We start from the raw sequence: 14,917 nt of genomic DNA, 5'->3' as shown, positions 1-14,917 counted from the left end.
ATATATATGCATCAACCATAAAAAAAAAAAAAAAAAAAAAAAATAATATATATATATATATATATATATATATATATATATATATTTTTTTTTTTTTTTTTTTTGATTATTTATGCTTTGAGGTTAGTTCGATGCAATTACATCCGATTTCTGATTTTTTGTTAATTATTATTTAAGGTTATTTCAATACATTTGCATCTAGTTTCTGATTTTCCACCAATTATTCTATGAGGTTAGTTCAACGCAGTTGCATTCGGTTTTTTTATTTTCTATTAATTATTTTTTTAGATTAGTTAAATGCATTTGCATCCAGTTTTCGATTTCCCATTAATTGTTATTTGAAGTTTGTTTGATGTATTTACATACTGTTTCCAATTTCCGATTAAATATTTTTCAAGGATTTGCATCCAATTTTTAATTTATCGTTAGTTATTTTCTGACGTTAGTTTAATGCAGTTACATCCAGTTTCTGATTTTTAGTTAATTACTTTTTGAGTATGGTTTATTGTATTTACATAAAGTTTCCGATTTCCTTTTAATTACTCTTTGAGCTCAGTTCAATGTATTTGAATCCAGTTTCTGATTTTCTTTTAATTATCCAATGTAGTGTGTAATATCAACTTCAAACAGGGCATAAAAATAAATTATGTTTGATTTACTATGTGGGATCGTCAAAAATTATCTAGTTCCCGATTTCTAGTTAATTATTCTTTAAATTATATATGACTCACTATGTGGGATCTTCAAAGATTATCTACGAACGTGTGATGTTATATTAATTATTCTGAAAAATATTTGCAACTATATATGCAGAACTATTATATATGAATATTATATTGATCACTCATCCAAATTTCTTATAACGTGAAAACCCCACTATCCATTAAAAAAAAAGAACTCACCCTTGATAAAACCCTTCAACTTCATTTTGTTGTTTAATAATGGAAGTTTGATTAAAGTTTTGTGAGATTGTCTAATAAGGCGAAGTTCATATTGAAGCTACTTGAATAGGAAGGCGTTCCCAATTATACGAAAATAGATAAGATAAACACTATTTTAAATGCAAAACTATACTTATCGAAACATTCCTATAACATATAACACAACTATGTTTTGATGTTAGTTTAATGCTTCCTCCAATTGGTGATCAAATTAAGGTCAACATAGATGGGGCTTCTAGAGGGAACCAGGTCCAGCTAGGTTGGGTGGATCCTTTAGAAATGTTTATGGTGATTTTGTCTTACTCTTGAGCAAGGGTATCGGAATTGCAGACAACTATACAGCCGAGTGCATGGTTATATTGGAGAGTGTGGAGCTTGCCCTTTCAAAATGATGAAGCAATCTCTGGGTGGAATCATATTTGGCAGCAACTGTCACAACTTTTAACTCATAGGGCATCCCTTGGCAACTCCTATGTAGATAGAAAATTTGCACGACGAAGGTGCAAAGTTTGAAAGTGTAGCACAACTGGAGAGAGGCTAACCTAGTCGCAGACCAGGCGACAAAATTTGGATATTTCTTAGCTGAGAATGAGGCCTTTGTATCAAATGGCAGACTCCCATGGTTATATGAATGGGAGGTTCCATATGGTTGCTATTTTAGAATATCTTGAACCTACATCGTATAGCATGTAAGTTCTACCACTCCTGTACAATTCTTTTATTTCGTTTCTTTCCTTAATTCAATTTACACTTACTGAGAAAAAAATATGTTAGTTTAATGCATTTGCATCCAGTTTCTGATTTTTAATTCCATTATTTATTTTTTGATAATAGTTCAATACAATTGCATTTAGTTTTCGATTTTCCGTTATTTATTTTTTGAGGTTAGTTCAATGCATTTGCATCAAATTTCCTATTAATTGTTCTTTGAGGTCAGTTCAATGCATTTGTATCTAATTTTCGATTTCCCGTTAATTATTCTTTGAGATTATTTTAATGCATTTGCATCCAATTTTTGATTTCTCGTTTATTATTCGATAAGGTTGTATTTGCATTTAGTTTCTGATTTCCCATTAATTATTGTTTGAGGTTAGTTCAATAAATTTGCATCTAGTTTTCGATTTTTCGTTAATAATTTCTTGAGGTTAGTTCAATGCATTTGCATATAGTTTATTTTTTGAGATTAGTTCAATGCAGTTGCATCCGGTTTCCGATTTCCCATTAATTATTATTTAAAATTAGTTCTACGCATTTTCATCTTGTTCCCAATTTATAGTTAATTTTTCTTTGATGTTAGTTCAATGCAGTTGTATCAAGTTTCCGATTTCCCTTTAATTTAATCATTGAGGGTTAGTTCAATGCATTTCCAACCAGTTTTCGATTTCTCGACAATTATTTTTTTTATGTTAATTCGATATATTTGCATCAAAGTTTTGATTTTCTGTTAATTATTCTTTGAGGTTAGTTTAATGCAGTTGTATCCATAGTCCGATTTCCCATTAATTACTTTTTAAGATTAGTTTAATGTTTGCATTTGCATCAAGTTTCCGATTTTCCGTTAAATATTATTTGAGGTTAGTTCGATGCATTTGCATTCAGTTTTCTGTTTCACATTAATTGTTCTTTGAGCTTAGTTTCATGTAGTATTATATATATTTTAAAATATTTGTCATTATTGGTTTGCCATTATTTTTATTTTTATTTTTTATACATGTAAGCTTGCATTAAAATGAATGCAAAATTTTCTATTATATGTTTTGTGATGTTATTTTTTATATAATTTAATTTTCCACTGTAATTTGTTTTGTTTTGATATATATATATATATATATATATATATATATATATATATATATATATATATATATATATATATATAAAAAATTAGAAATTATATTATAATGTTGAATTTTTTTTTATAAATTCAGAAATTTGTCGTAATTACTATGGTTTTTGAAATCCTTAACGATGACTAAATGTCTAAATCCCAAAGTGGATGATGCATTAAATCTATCCAACTTTATTTGTTTAGGCCCATATAGACATATAGTGCAAACAATACAATTTTATTTGTTGTCCGCTTAGTTTTGAATGTACACTGTTACTTATTTTATGATTAGTTGACTTTTATTTTTCCTTTTTGTCCCAGTCATATGTGTGGTTAAACTTTGTTATGTTAAACTTCACCTAAGATTAGTGTAGAAACTATTCTTCGTAGCGTAAGGGTTTTAGGAAAATCGTTTTCGGTGGAAATTATTGCTTTTAGCAATTTAGTTTTTTGTCTCATATTTTTTCATAATTAGCTATAGTGTTTAGGAAAAGTTGGAGAATCTATGAAAATCTAGATAGGATTGTTTACTTCTTTATATCATATTTTTTTTACTAATTAGTAATAGAGTTTAGAAAAAATTGTTTCATATTAGTCTCCTACTTTTTAGTAATTAGTCAAAGAGTTTTACAAATATTGAAGACTCTGTCAATGTTCAAAAAATAGAGCCAAGAGGGTACAGCTATAATATATATCTAAATATGTCATTTCTATATGTCGACCTAGCCTGCCTTATATACATGGCATTTCTAATTGTGAAGTCATTACGTATGCTATGTTGGGCTCTATGATAAACTCCATTAAACAATCCAGAAAGTAAATCATCAAAGTATTCAAACCATGGTCTAGTCTCCTTGTTTACTTACTTCATGTCCCTTTTTTTGAGCTCTCGTAAGTGTTAGTGATGTAGATCTAATTGGAGGAAGTAGTGATTAATGAGATAGACACATTAAATAACAAATATCCTAGTTCTTTAAAAGTCTCGTTTTTAATCTATGTTCATCAGCATAAAATCAACTAAAATTGTTTTCTTTATTGCAACAGACTCTTTTATAGACTTGGTTGTTTTTCTATTCAAGACATCACCAAAATTGAAACTCCTAAATAAACCCTAAACTCTAATTAAACTCGGGCCATTGCCACACTTTATTAGGCCCTAAATAAAATAACCAAAAGAGCATCACGTCCATCGATGTGCAACATCATTCTGTTTAGCTAAGAAAAAATAATTAGTCCTCAAGTTTAAGACCGTCAAGGACTGCAACAGTAGACCATGGCACTGACCACACCATTTTCTCGAGGTTGCAAAGAACTTGACCACAAGTTTTATCCTTGTAGGGGATTATAGGAGCTTACAGGAATATCACACAATGTGTTATTAAGACCTGAACTTGAAAGCATACGTGCATCATAGTGCTCAACTAAAACCATCCCATAATGAATCTACATACACATGTAGGATAAATAATCTTTAGAGCACCAAAAGAAGGCTTCAAAGATGGAATTCTAAAACTAAAAATTGATCGAGTATTTTCTTCTTCCCAAGGAACGATTTACTCTCCGATACCATTTTTGATGTAGATTTAATTAGCGAAAGCAGCGATGAATGAGATCTACACATGCAATAACAAGAACCCTAGTTCTTCAAATAAAACCCTAAATGTCCCTCTTCTAAATCTTTATTCATTAACATTATATCAATATTTTTGGACTATGTAATGAGACGTATGGGGTTTGGTTGGAAGTGGTGGAAATGGATTAGGAGATGTATCTCTTTGTGTTCCTTCTCGATCCTTATTAATGGGTCGCCTGCTTGTTTCTTTAGGAGTTCTAGAGGCATTAGACAGGGTGACCCTTTTTTTGTTAGTAGTGGAGGTTTTGGGTAGAATGATTAGTAGAGCTAATGAGCTCGATTTTATTGAGGGTTTTAGGGTGGGACAGGACAAAGTTCTCGTCTCTCATTTGCAATATGCAGATGACATTGTGGTGTTCTTGCGTAGGGACCTCTCACAACTTAGATTCCTTCGTGGGATTCTTTGTTGTTTTGAGGTGATCTTAGGGTTTAGGGTATGGCAAAGAGTAAAGTGTATGGGGTGGTTGACACGAGCGATGTTGATAGGATGGTTGTAGCCATTGGGTGCTCTGCGGGATCTCTGCCCTCGAGGTATCTTGGGCTTTCTCTTGGTGCTCAATACAGGTCTGCTACTATGTGGGAACTTGTGGAGCAGAACCTTCGTTAGAAACTTGAAAGGTGGCATGAGCGGTATCTTTTGAGAGGAGCGAGAGTTATTTTGATTGAGAGTTCTCTTTCGAGCCTTCCAGTTTATGTTATGTCCCTTTTTAGGATGCCAAAAGCGTGGTCAAAAGAGTTGAACGGATCATTAGGAATTTTTTATGGGATGACAATGAGGAGAATCATAGGTATCATCTTGTTAACTGGAAAATTGTTCGTATGTTGAAAAAGAACGGTGGTCTGGGTTTGCAGAGGATTCGTGAGTTTAATTCTGCCCTTATGGGAAGATGGCTTTGGAGATTTGGGGAAGAAAGTGAGGTTTTGGAGGCGTGAGGTAAAATCCATATTTGGTGAGACCAATCTAGGCTGGTGTGGGGCTTGGAAGAGTATTCAGAGAGGTCTCGTAGAGTTTCAGAGAGATATCACTTACGTCTTAGGTGACGAGGGTAGAATTAGATTTTGGGAGGATAGATGGGTAGCAGAGATACCGTTATTCTTGTTTTTCCTGAGACTTTATGCCATCTTAGTTTTTAAAAATCGCCCTGTTTGTGATTTTATGCGTCTAACTAACGGTAATCTTGGGTGGGATTTGGGGATTCATGTTCACTTGACTTATTGGGATATTGCGAGCATTTCCACCCTCGCGCTTATGTTGGAGGCGATTCCTGCTGTGAGACCGGATAGGGATCGTCGACATTGGACTATAGAAAAGAATGGAAAATTCTCAGCCAAGTCTTTCTACTTCTCTTTGTGTTCTCTTCTACCGGCTAACACCCGAGGAGTCATGATTCCAGACTTTCCTAGTTCTTTTATTTGGTGAGCAAAATTCCCTTGTTTTGTTTCTTTCTTCATTTGGTTGCGACCCATAATAAGATTTTGACCATAAAAAATCTCATTAGGAGAAAGAAAATAATCATTAACTTTTGTCCCTTGGGTATGGCGGATGGGGAGTCAGTGAGTCATACTCTCATTCATTGTCATTTTTCTTGGGAAATATGGAGTTACTTTGTGGGCCACTCTGAGGTGTATTGGGTTGTTCCTCAGTCAGTGAAAATTCTATTGAGCTCTTGGGTGCTTAGTGTCCATTCCTCAAAGGGATGCAGAGTGTGGAGCATCTTACCTTTTGCTATCACGTGGGCTTTGTGGCTGAAAAGAATAGGAGATACTTTGATAGATGTGCAATGACTATGGCACAAATGATTGTAGCAATCAAGGGATTCGTCTTTCTCTGGTCCAAGTTTTGGGAGGAGTGGACAGATACATCTTTTGGGGATATCTGTATATATATATTATAGCTCTCCCCTCATCAATTGAGGGAGAGTTTTGAGAGTGTCCACATGGCCAAAGCTAATTACGATAAATCAGGAGAAAAAAACTGTCGCACGAAATTAAAACGAAAACCCCGTAACCTCTCTAAAACCCCAAAACCTCTTACTTTGCTCACTCATTCACTTTTGAAATCAAGAATATTTCTTAACTTTCAAATTATGAAAAACCCAAACATAGATTTAGACAAAATACATATCCAGCTTGAAGCTTCAATCAACATTCTCGCTTCCGCTCACAAACATAATTTTTGGGTAGCCCGATAAGAAAGTTGCTTTGAGAATTGCACAATAGGGGGATGAACAAATTGAGTAAGTCTCTCTTCTGTCTCTTTCCGCGAACCCTACCCTCTTCAATTCACGGAGCCAACTCCAATTACCCACCCCTATTTATTCAAAGTAAAAAAAAAAATGAAGGGTTTGGACGTTTTAGATTTCCTCCCCATCAATTGCTAATTGGAACGATCTGAGTCCATAACGGATTGTTGATCTCCTTCAACAACCGAATTTCTAATAAGAGGTTCTTAGTTCACTTAAGATAAAGAGTTGGTGTGCGCCAAAAGAGAAGTCAAAACAGGATCCTGTTTTGTTGAGAGAATTACTAGATTCTAATATATATAAGGGTCTCTTTCTAAGAGGCAGCTTCCCGCTCTAATCTGTTGTTTGCACTCTCATCGTAATTCCTTATTTCACCTTCCAGTGGGATCTAAGAAACTGTCATTTCACGACAGGCAAGCAAGGAAGAAATCCACTTTGTAAGGGGAACCCGAAAGCTGCTAGGTTAGGCTCACCGCCTCTCAAGCGCCCCAGCATTTAGACCGACATCCCCAGACTGCAGTTAAGGCATTTCTTCGACTTGACTGGGGAAGACTTGAAAGAATGGCTTCCTCATCGACGATCGGGACTGCACACTCTCCCACACACAGAGGGGGAAAGAACGGATTCCAATAACGAAAAAAGAAAGGACAGAATCCACTCACCTAGAGGTCAAAAGGTTAGAATACTCCAATAACAAACAAACACCAATATTGCCTAAGTTATTTACCTTTAAGTAAATAAAACAGAGTAGAGTGGGTTGCTATGATAAGGTTAGAATTTTGCCTTTTTTTTTTTTTAATTATTATTATAATTCTCAAGTATTTACGTTTAAGTGTGTAGTGTGTACCGATGGCTTTTGTGAAATTATCCGCCCGTAGTATGAGTACTTAGTGTTCTTATATTCGAAGATCACAACCTTTTCTTTGTGAAAATTTTGAATGCCATGATTGAAAAGTTTGAAACAAATCATCGGTGGTGTTAATACTTCTATACTTGAAGAAACCTCAATCATGATGTAAACCTGAATCGTGTTTTCAACTTTTAAGTGAGCTATGATTCTTATTACAACAATGAGTATCTCTTATCTATTCTATATCAGCATGTAATTGTATAATTATCATTAATATTTGACTAATTAGAAGTCCTTTACCACACCTAGCTTCCCAAAATTCTCAATGAGATCGATCTTAGACAAGATATTTATGTGAGGGAGTTCAAGCTGTAACATGATTGATAATGAGAGACGCAATGTGCTAACATATTTCCCAGGGTCACTACACAGATGGGAATCAACCAAGAGTATTGCAAACCGCATAAAAGAAAAAAGGAACCCTATGAATCTATTAATAACACCGACAATGCAAAGATATATAATGTCGTTACATAATTCGTCACAGAAACTCAATTGAAAAACAAAAGTAAAAGCTACTTAAAGTGCACAAAAACGTACCCTAAGATTTAATTTCTTTATGAGTTTCATGATAACATTTTTGGCATTTGACTGCAAAAATTAGAATACAATTAGAAACGCAGTCAGGTTGTCAGATAAACATAATTTAGATATTTATCGATAATTAAATTTTGGAGACGAAAACAAAATATATTAGAACAACATCAATGATCATCCATACAATATACAAGACCTAGATGGACACAAAAAAAAACATTACGGCATTTCCTCTTATGCATTACAAAACAGAAGCTCTAAAATTCTAAATCATGGTCTTATAGAAAAGTATCAGCAGATGTATCTCACAAAATATTCTGTTTCTTGGATCACAAGAATCTAGCAACAGCTGAACAAGGTAAGCCAACTTAAAAGCTAGCTCTATTTGTATGTTTATTTATCTGATTTTCAACTTTTAGGATCTTCGTGAACTCTTAAGTTAGATCTTCAATTTATATTTTTCAAGTGTTGGGTTTTCTTTGTAAGCGAGAAACTCCAAGGTGTTCTGAATTGAGTCGAGTTATGCGTCAACACCTCATACTTTGAATATTTTTCAATCTGATTTGACAGAGGTATATTGCTCGAACACACTAGGCCCAGACTTCTTTGCATGCATTCATCTCTATAAATTCTAAAGAGACTCTTAAGTTTCTCAAACCGGTATCCATTCAGCTTCCCAAAATTCTCAATGAGATCGATCTTAGACAAGATATTTATGTGAGGGAGTTCAAGCTGTAACATGATTGATAATGAGAGACGCAATGTGCTAACATATTTCCCAGGGTCACTACACAGATGGGAATCAACCAAGAGTATTGCAGTCAGCTGCATAAAAGAAAAAAGGAACCCTATGAATCTATTAATAACACTGACAATGCAAAGATATAATGTCAGGTTACATAATTCGTCACAAAAACTCAATTGAAAAACAAAAGTAAAAGCTACTTAAAGTGCACAAAAACGTACCCTAAGATTTAATTTCTTTATGAGTTTCATGATAACATTTTTGGCATTTGACTACAAAAATTAGAATACCATTAGAAACGCAGTCAGGTTGTCAGATAAACATAATTTAGATATTTATCGATAATTAAATTTTGGAGATGAAAACAAAATATATTAGAACAACATCAATGATCATCCATACAATATACAAGACCTAGATGGACACAAAAAAAAAACATTGCGGCATTTCCTCTTATGCATTACAAAACAGAAGCTCTAAAATTCTAAATCATGGTCTTATAGAAAAGTATCAGCAGATGTATCTCACAAAATATTCTGTTTCTTGGATCACAAGAATCTAGCAACAGCTGAACAAGGTAAGCCAACTTAAAAGCTAGCTCTATTTGTATGTTTATTTATCTGATTTTCAACTTTTAGGATCTTCGTGAACTCTTAAGTTAGATCTTCAATTTATAGTTTTCAAGTCTTGGGTTTTCTTTGTGTTTGTGAAACTCCAAGGTGTTCTCAATTGAGTCGAAGTTATCGTCAACACCTCATACTTTGAATATTGTTCAATCTGATTTGACAGAGGTATATTGCTCGAACACACTAGGCCCAGACTTCTTTGCATGCATTCATCTCTATAAATTCTAAAGAGACTCTTAAGTTTCTCAAACCGGTATCCATTCAGCTTCCCAAAATTCTCAATGAGATCGATCTTAGACAAGATATTTATGTGAGGGAGTTCAAGCTGTAACATGATTGATAATGAGAGACGCAATGTGCTAACATATTTCCCAGGGTCACTACACGATGGGAATCAACCAAGAGTATTGCAGTCCACCGCATAAAAGAAAAAAGGAACCCTATGAATCTATTAATAACACTGACAATGCAAAGATATAATGTCAGGTTACATAATTCGTCACAGAAACTCAATTGAAAAACAAAAGTAAAAGCTACTTAAAGTGCACAAAAATGTACCCTAAGATTTAATTTCTTTATGAGTTTCATGATAACATTTTTGGCATTTGACTGCAAAAATTAGAATACAATTAGAAACGCTTGTCGGGGTTGTCGATAAACATAATTTAGATATTTATCGATAATTAAATTTTGGAGACGAAAACAAAATATATTAGAACAACATCAATGATCATCCATACAATATACAAGACCTAGATGGACACAAAAAAAACATTACGGCATTTCCTCTTATGCATTACAAAACAGAAGCTCTAAAATTCTAAATCATGGTCTTATAGAAAAGTATCAGCAGATGTATCTCACAAAATATTCTGTTTCTTGGATCACAAGAATCTAGCAACAGCTGAACAAGGTAAGCCAACTTAAAAGCTAGCTCTATTTGTATGTTTATTTATCTGATTTTCAACTTTTAGGATCTTCGTGAACTCTTAAGTTAGATCTTCAATTTATAGTTTTCAAGTCTTTGGGTTTTCTTTGTAGAAACTCCAAGGTGTTCTGAATTGAGTCGAAGTTATCGTCCAACACCTCATACTTTGAATATTTTTCAATCTGATTTGACAGAGGTATATTGCTTGAACACACTAGGCCCGGACTTCTTTGCATGCATTCATCTCTATAAATTCTAAAGAGACTCTTAAGTTTCTCAAACCGGTATCCGCTCGAGAAAGATTAAACTGTTTAAGTGAGCTCAAAATTATAAGCATGAGGGAGTGAGGGACGAAATTGGTTGGAGTTTCTCTTAGCCTGTTCTGTTCTGAGAGTTGAATGGACTCTAAAGCTTAATGGTGTGGAGTATGAGTACATAGAAGAAGATCTAAGCAACAAGATTCCCCGCTTATCGGGCCACAATCCAATCTATAAGAAGGTCCCAATCTTGGTTTAGAACCAATTCGGCTTCCTTATTTCACCATGTGTTTTTCTTTCCACCATACATGTCATCCCCTGTTACCTTTACAGGTTGATTAGTTTCGGTGGTCTAATTACCACAAGCACAGTCTTGGCAGCGCAACCATAATCCATCTATGAAATTCAATGTTCCGAAAAGAGTAAGTTTGTTTGCTTCAGTAACCATTCTCTTCTTTCGCCTTAGTATCCTCTGTTTCTTTTTCTTTTTCCTCAATGTCATAGATATCATACTCCAAGAAGTTTGTTATGGCAGCTATCATTGTAGATTTACCTGTTCCCAGAGGTCCATAGTATCCTCTATTTCTTTTTCTTCTTCCTCAATGTCATAGATATCATACTCCAAGAAGTTTGCTATGGAATCTATCATTGTAGATTTACCTGTTCCCAGAGGTCCACAGAGAAGATACCCCCGCTTCCATGCCTTGCCAATTTCTGCATAGTAGTCTTTCGCCAAACATTGTAAAATCGTCAATAATTAAATTTTTTCTTCTCTGCATCCATCGCCAATGTTTGGAATGTTCTTCCTTCCAATTTTTATTTCTTCTTCTAGCTCTTCCTCCAGCTCTTCTTGAGGCTTGCCAAACCACCTGCCTTGCAAGAGTCGCAGTTATAGCACAATGTCTCTTGGTCATTATTCCACCTTTGGCAATCATATGCATATAAGTAGGGGGACGGGCGAGTGGTGACTACTGATGATTAAATTAGCATGAAATTGGCCTAAAAAACCTTATTCCTCTACTGTTCGTCTGTTCCTCTAGACAATAAAGCCTACATATCTAACAAGTAATAATCAGTAATTCAGAAAATGTATATCTATTTTCTCAGAAAGTTCATTAGTCTTGGGACTCACCGATATATAAGTTTTATCAAACTTAAGTACGAAACTCTGAATACTTTCTTTGATTGCAGCTATACTCATTTGTAGTACTAGATAGATAAAATATCCTGTTTTCCATAAGGTTCTAACGGAAGGTATAACATCACCTAAACATATCATGATATCAACAACTCCCCTCCTCCAGAACAAGATGTATAGAAACCTTAACGTTTTACAGTTCAAAAGTTCATTAGTCTTGAACTTACCAAGGCGCAGTGACCACACTATCAAACTTAAGTAGAAAACTCTGAATACTTTCTTTGATTGCAGCTAAAGTCATTTGTAGTTCAGCTACAACAAAGTGAAACTATGATTGTGGCATGTTCCTCACACATTCTAATAAAAATATAAAACTCGTGTTTTTATTTAAGATTCCATCCAAAGTCTATGTATTTTTCATGTTCAAACAATGAAATGAACGAAAATAAAAAAGCCGTAAAAATAATCATCTATCACTGCTGTGTTGGTACCTGCTGTGTTGGCGTAAGAGAAGAGGGATTTGAATTTAGACTCTCTCAAGTCATTGGAGCAGATTGATATGACGTCCTGTACGATAAATTTACAACCCCAAGATATGAGACCCTTTGTAAATATGATATAAATATTTTGTATCATATGAGATACAACCGGTACAGAACCAGAGCTTCTGTATGTTTCCTTATATTGTTAGGAGTCGCTGTTTGTTAACACCTACATTGAGAGCTCAAGTTCTAAACTCAACATTTTAATGACTGTTTTCTCTTTAAAAGTAGAAGGCTTTTATTGCCAATAAGTAATTCGACCATACAACTGATAAAGAGCACTTCATTTCACAAGCATTTATACACATATATCCAACGGCTTTAGTCTTAACACACGTAAGCCACAAAGGCCCAAGAGCATTCCCTGTGGTTCCAAGAACAGTTGATTCAGAGGAAAGAGAGGTGATAACCTATGTTATTCATTTGTGTCAAGTTTTTAGTGCTGGCATTATGATTGTTTTGGGGTAAACATTTGTGGTTTGAAACATCGGTTCCACTTGGTATGAAAGCAAACTAAGCAAAATGTTTACTTAAGAATAGATAAGTCACAGATGTGGTTAGCGGGCTTTGACCATGTCTTGATAGGTGGTTTCACAACCATAATGATTCACTATCAAAGATGATGCTAACCCAACTGCAAAAATTATGTACTAGCTTTCTACTAGAATGTCACCCAAGAAGGTGTTGAAGATGGTTTAAAGGGTCTTTCATCTGGTGGTGTACCACCAAAGTTTGTGATCATTGATGATGGATGGCAATCAGTTGGTCCAGACGCAGAAGAAAATAAAAAAGCCAATAAATCCGAACCGTTGCTTAGGTTGACCGGGGTCGAAGAAAATGATAAGTTTAAGAAGAAGGAAAATCCTACTATGGGGACTAAGAGTATAGTGGATGTAGCAAAGGTGAAATATGGACTGAAATACGTCTATGTGTGGCATGCAATTATCGGTTACTCGGGTGGGATACAACCAGGTTTGGAGGAATATGAGTCATCAATGAAATTTCCAACGGTGTCAAAGGGACTTACATCAAGTGTGAGCGTCAAATGAGAAACAAGATGATGTATGTTAGGCTCACTTCTAGAACAATAATCATGCTATTAATAGCTGAGTTATTAGCTAGGAGCAATTTTAGAGGATTGTTCGTAAACAAAAAAAAACTGTCTTCCTTTTAAGCGTTGCTAGAGAATTGTCGTCTTGGCTGGAGGACCTTAATGGAACTTTAAACATTACCACTAAGATTAAGGTGCTTTGGCACACTGCGTTCATACATTTTATAGTTCAATTATGGAAGGATAGAATAAGGAGGTTCACTGATCCCACAAGATGAAGGTTGCATTACAATTTTGTTGTGTCAACTCATTGGATTGATCTTTGATTCTTTGTCCATGCTTGAATACATGGATGAAATTATAGCTCTCCCCTCATCAATTGAGGGAGAGTTTTGAGAGTGTCCACGGGGCAAAACTAATTCACGATAAAATAGGGAGAGACTTTTTTTTTTTTTGTTCCCGAATCTAACCCTAAACTCTAAAATACATAATTCTCCTAATTCTAATAATTTAAAGAAACAAAAAGAAAAGCGTGAAAAGCAAGAGAGAGAGACAATATGGGTGGTTGGGCTATAGCGGTGCATGGTGGCGCAGGGGTCGACCCAAATCTCCCAACACACCGCCAAGAAGAAGCCAAAAAAATCATGCCGAAACAGTCTCAAAGTTAATTGGTACATCTTCTCCTCATCTCAAATCCAAGTTGTATTTTTTATATTCCTCCTCTCAATCCAAGTTCCAAAACCCCAAAACTTTCGCCTTTTAATTCTTTGATTGCTGGCTACTCGAGGATGCATGAAGCAAAAAGAAATTGATATTGAGAAGGTCGCCAAGATGCCGTGGCTTCGTGAACAAGGGTTCTTGGTTAGTGCATTTCAACTTATCTTTAGTTCTCTATCTCTGAGATTATAGTCTAGAAATTGGCATTCATTGTAGGCTTATCTGTGATATCAAACAAGTGAGGCGCGCAACTTGACCTTCCGGGATGGAAAAGATATCCTTTTAGGTCGTTTTTTGACTCAAATTTATTGCAATTATGATATCCTAATTCTTTCCACTTAATTTATTGGATTGGGTTTTTTTTATTGAAATTTAACGATTTTAAATCTAATAATATGCATGAATATGCTTACAAGATTATTTTGGAAACGGAGAAACACACAAACGAATTATTTTTTATATGCTTACAGGGAAATCAGACCATACTGATTAGTTACCCATACTGATTTCTCTCTCGGCCTTTTATTCCGATGAAGAGGGGCAGCCTCCAAATCACTAACATGTCATCAATGGGGCTCAAACGATCTTTGCGGTCCTCAAGGTATACTTTTTGTCCCATTTTCTTTTTTGATTCATTAGAAATTTGGTAATTTTCTTATTTGTTTTTCTTTACTAAAATTGTTTTTCTTAATGAAATTATTTGAATTGGTTTTTATGCCCAATAGATGCTATGTGTTCATCTTTCTTCTCCAATGAAACCAACGGATATCCAAGATGGAGGTTTGATTGATTGCTTGCTTAAGTGGAAGAACAAATGGATA

This window comes from Coptis chinensis, chromosome 3 (genome assembly GCF_015680905.1).
Source record: "Coptis chinensis isolate HL-2020 chromosome 3, ASM1568090v1, whole genome shotgun sequence".
NCBI classification, from domain to species: domain Eukaryota; kingdom Viridiplantae; phylum Streptophyta; class Magnoliopsida; order Ranunculales; family Ranunculaceae; genus Coptis; species Coptis chinensis.
Note: the sequence above shows the minus strand (reverse complement) of the source record.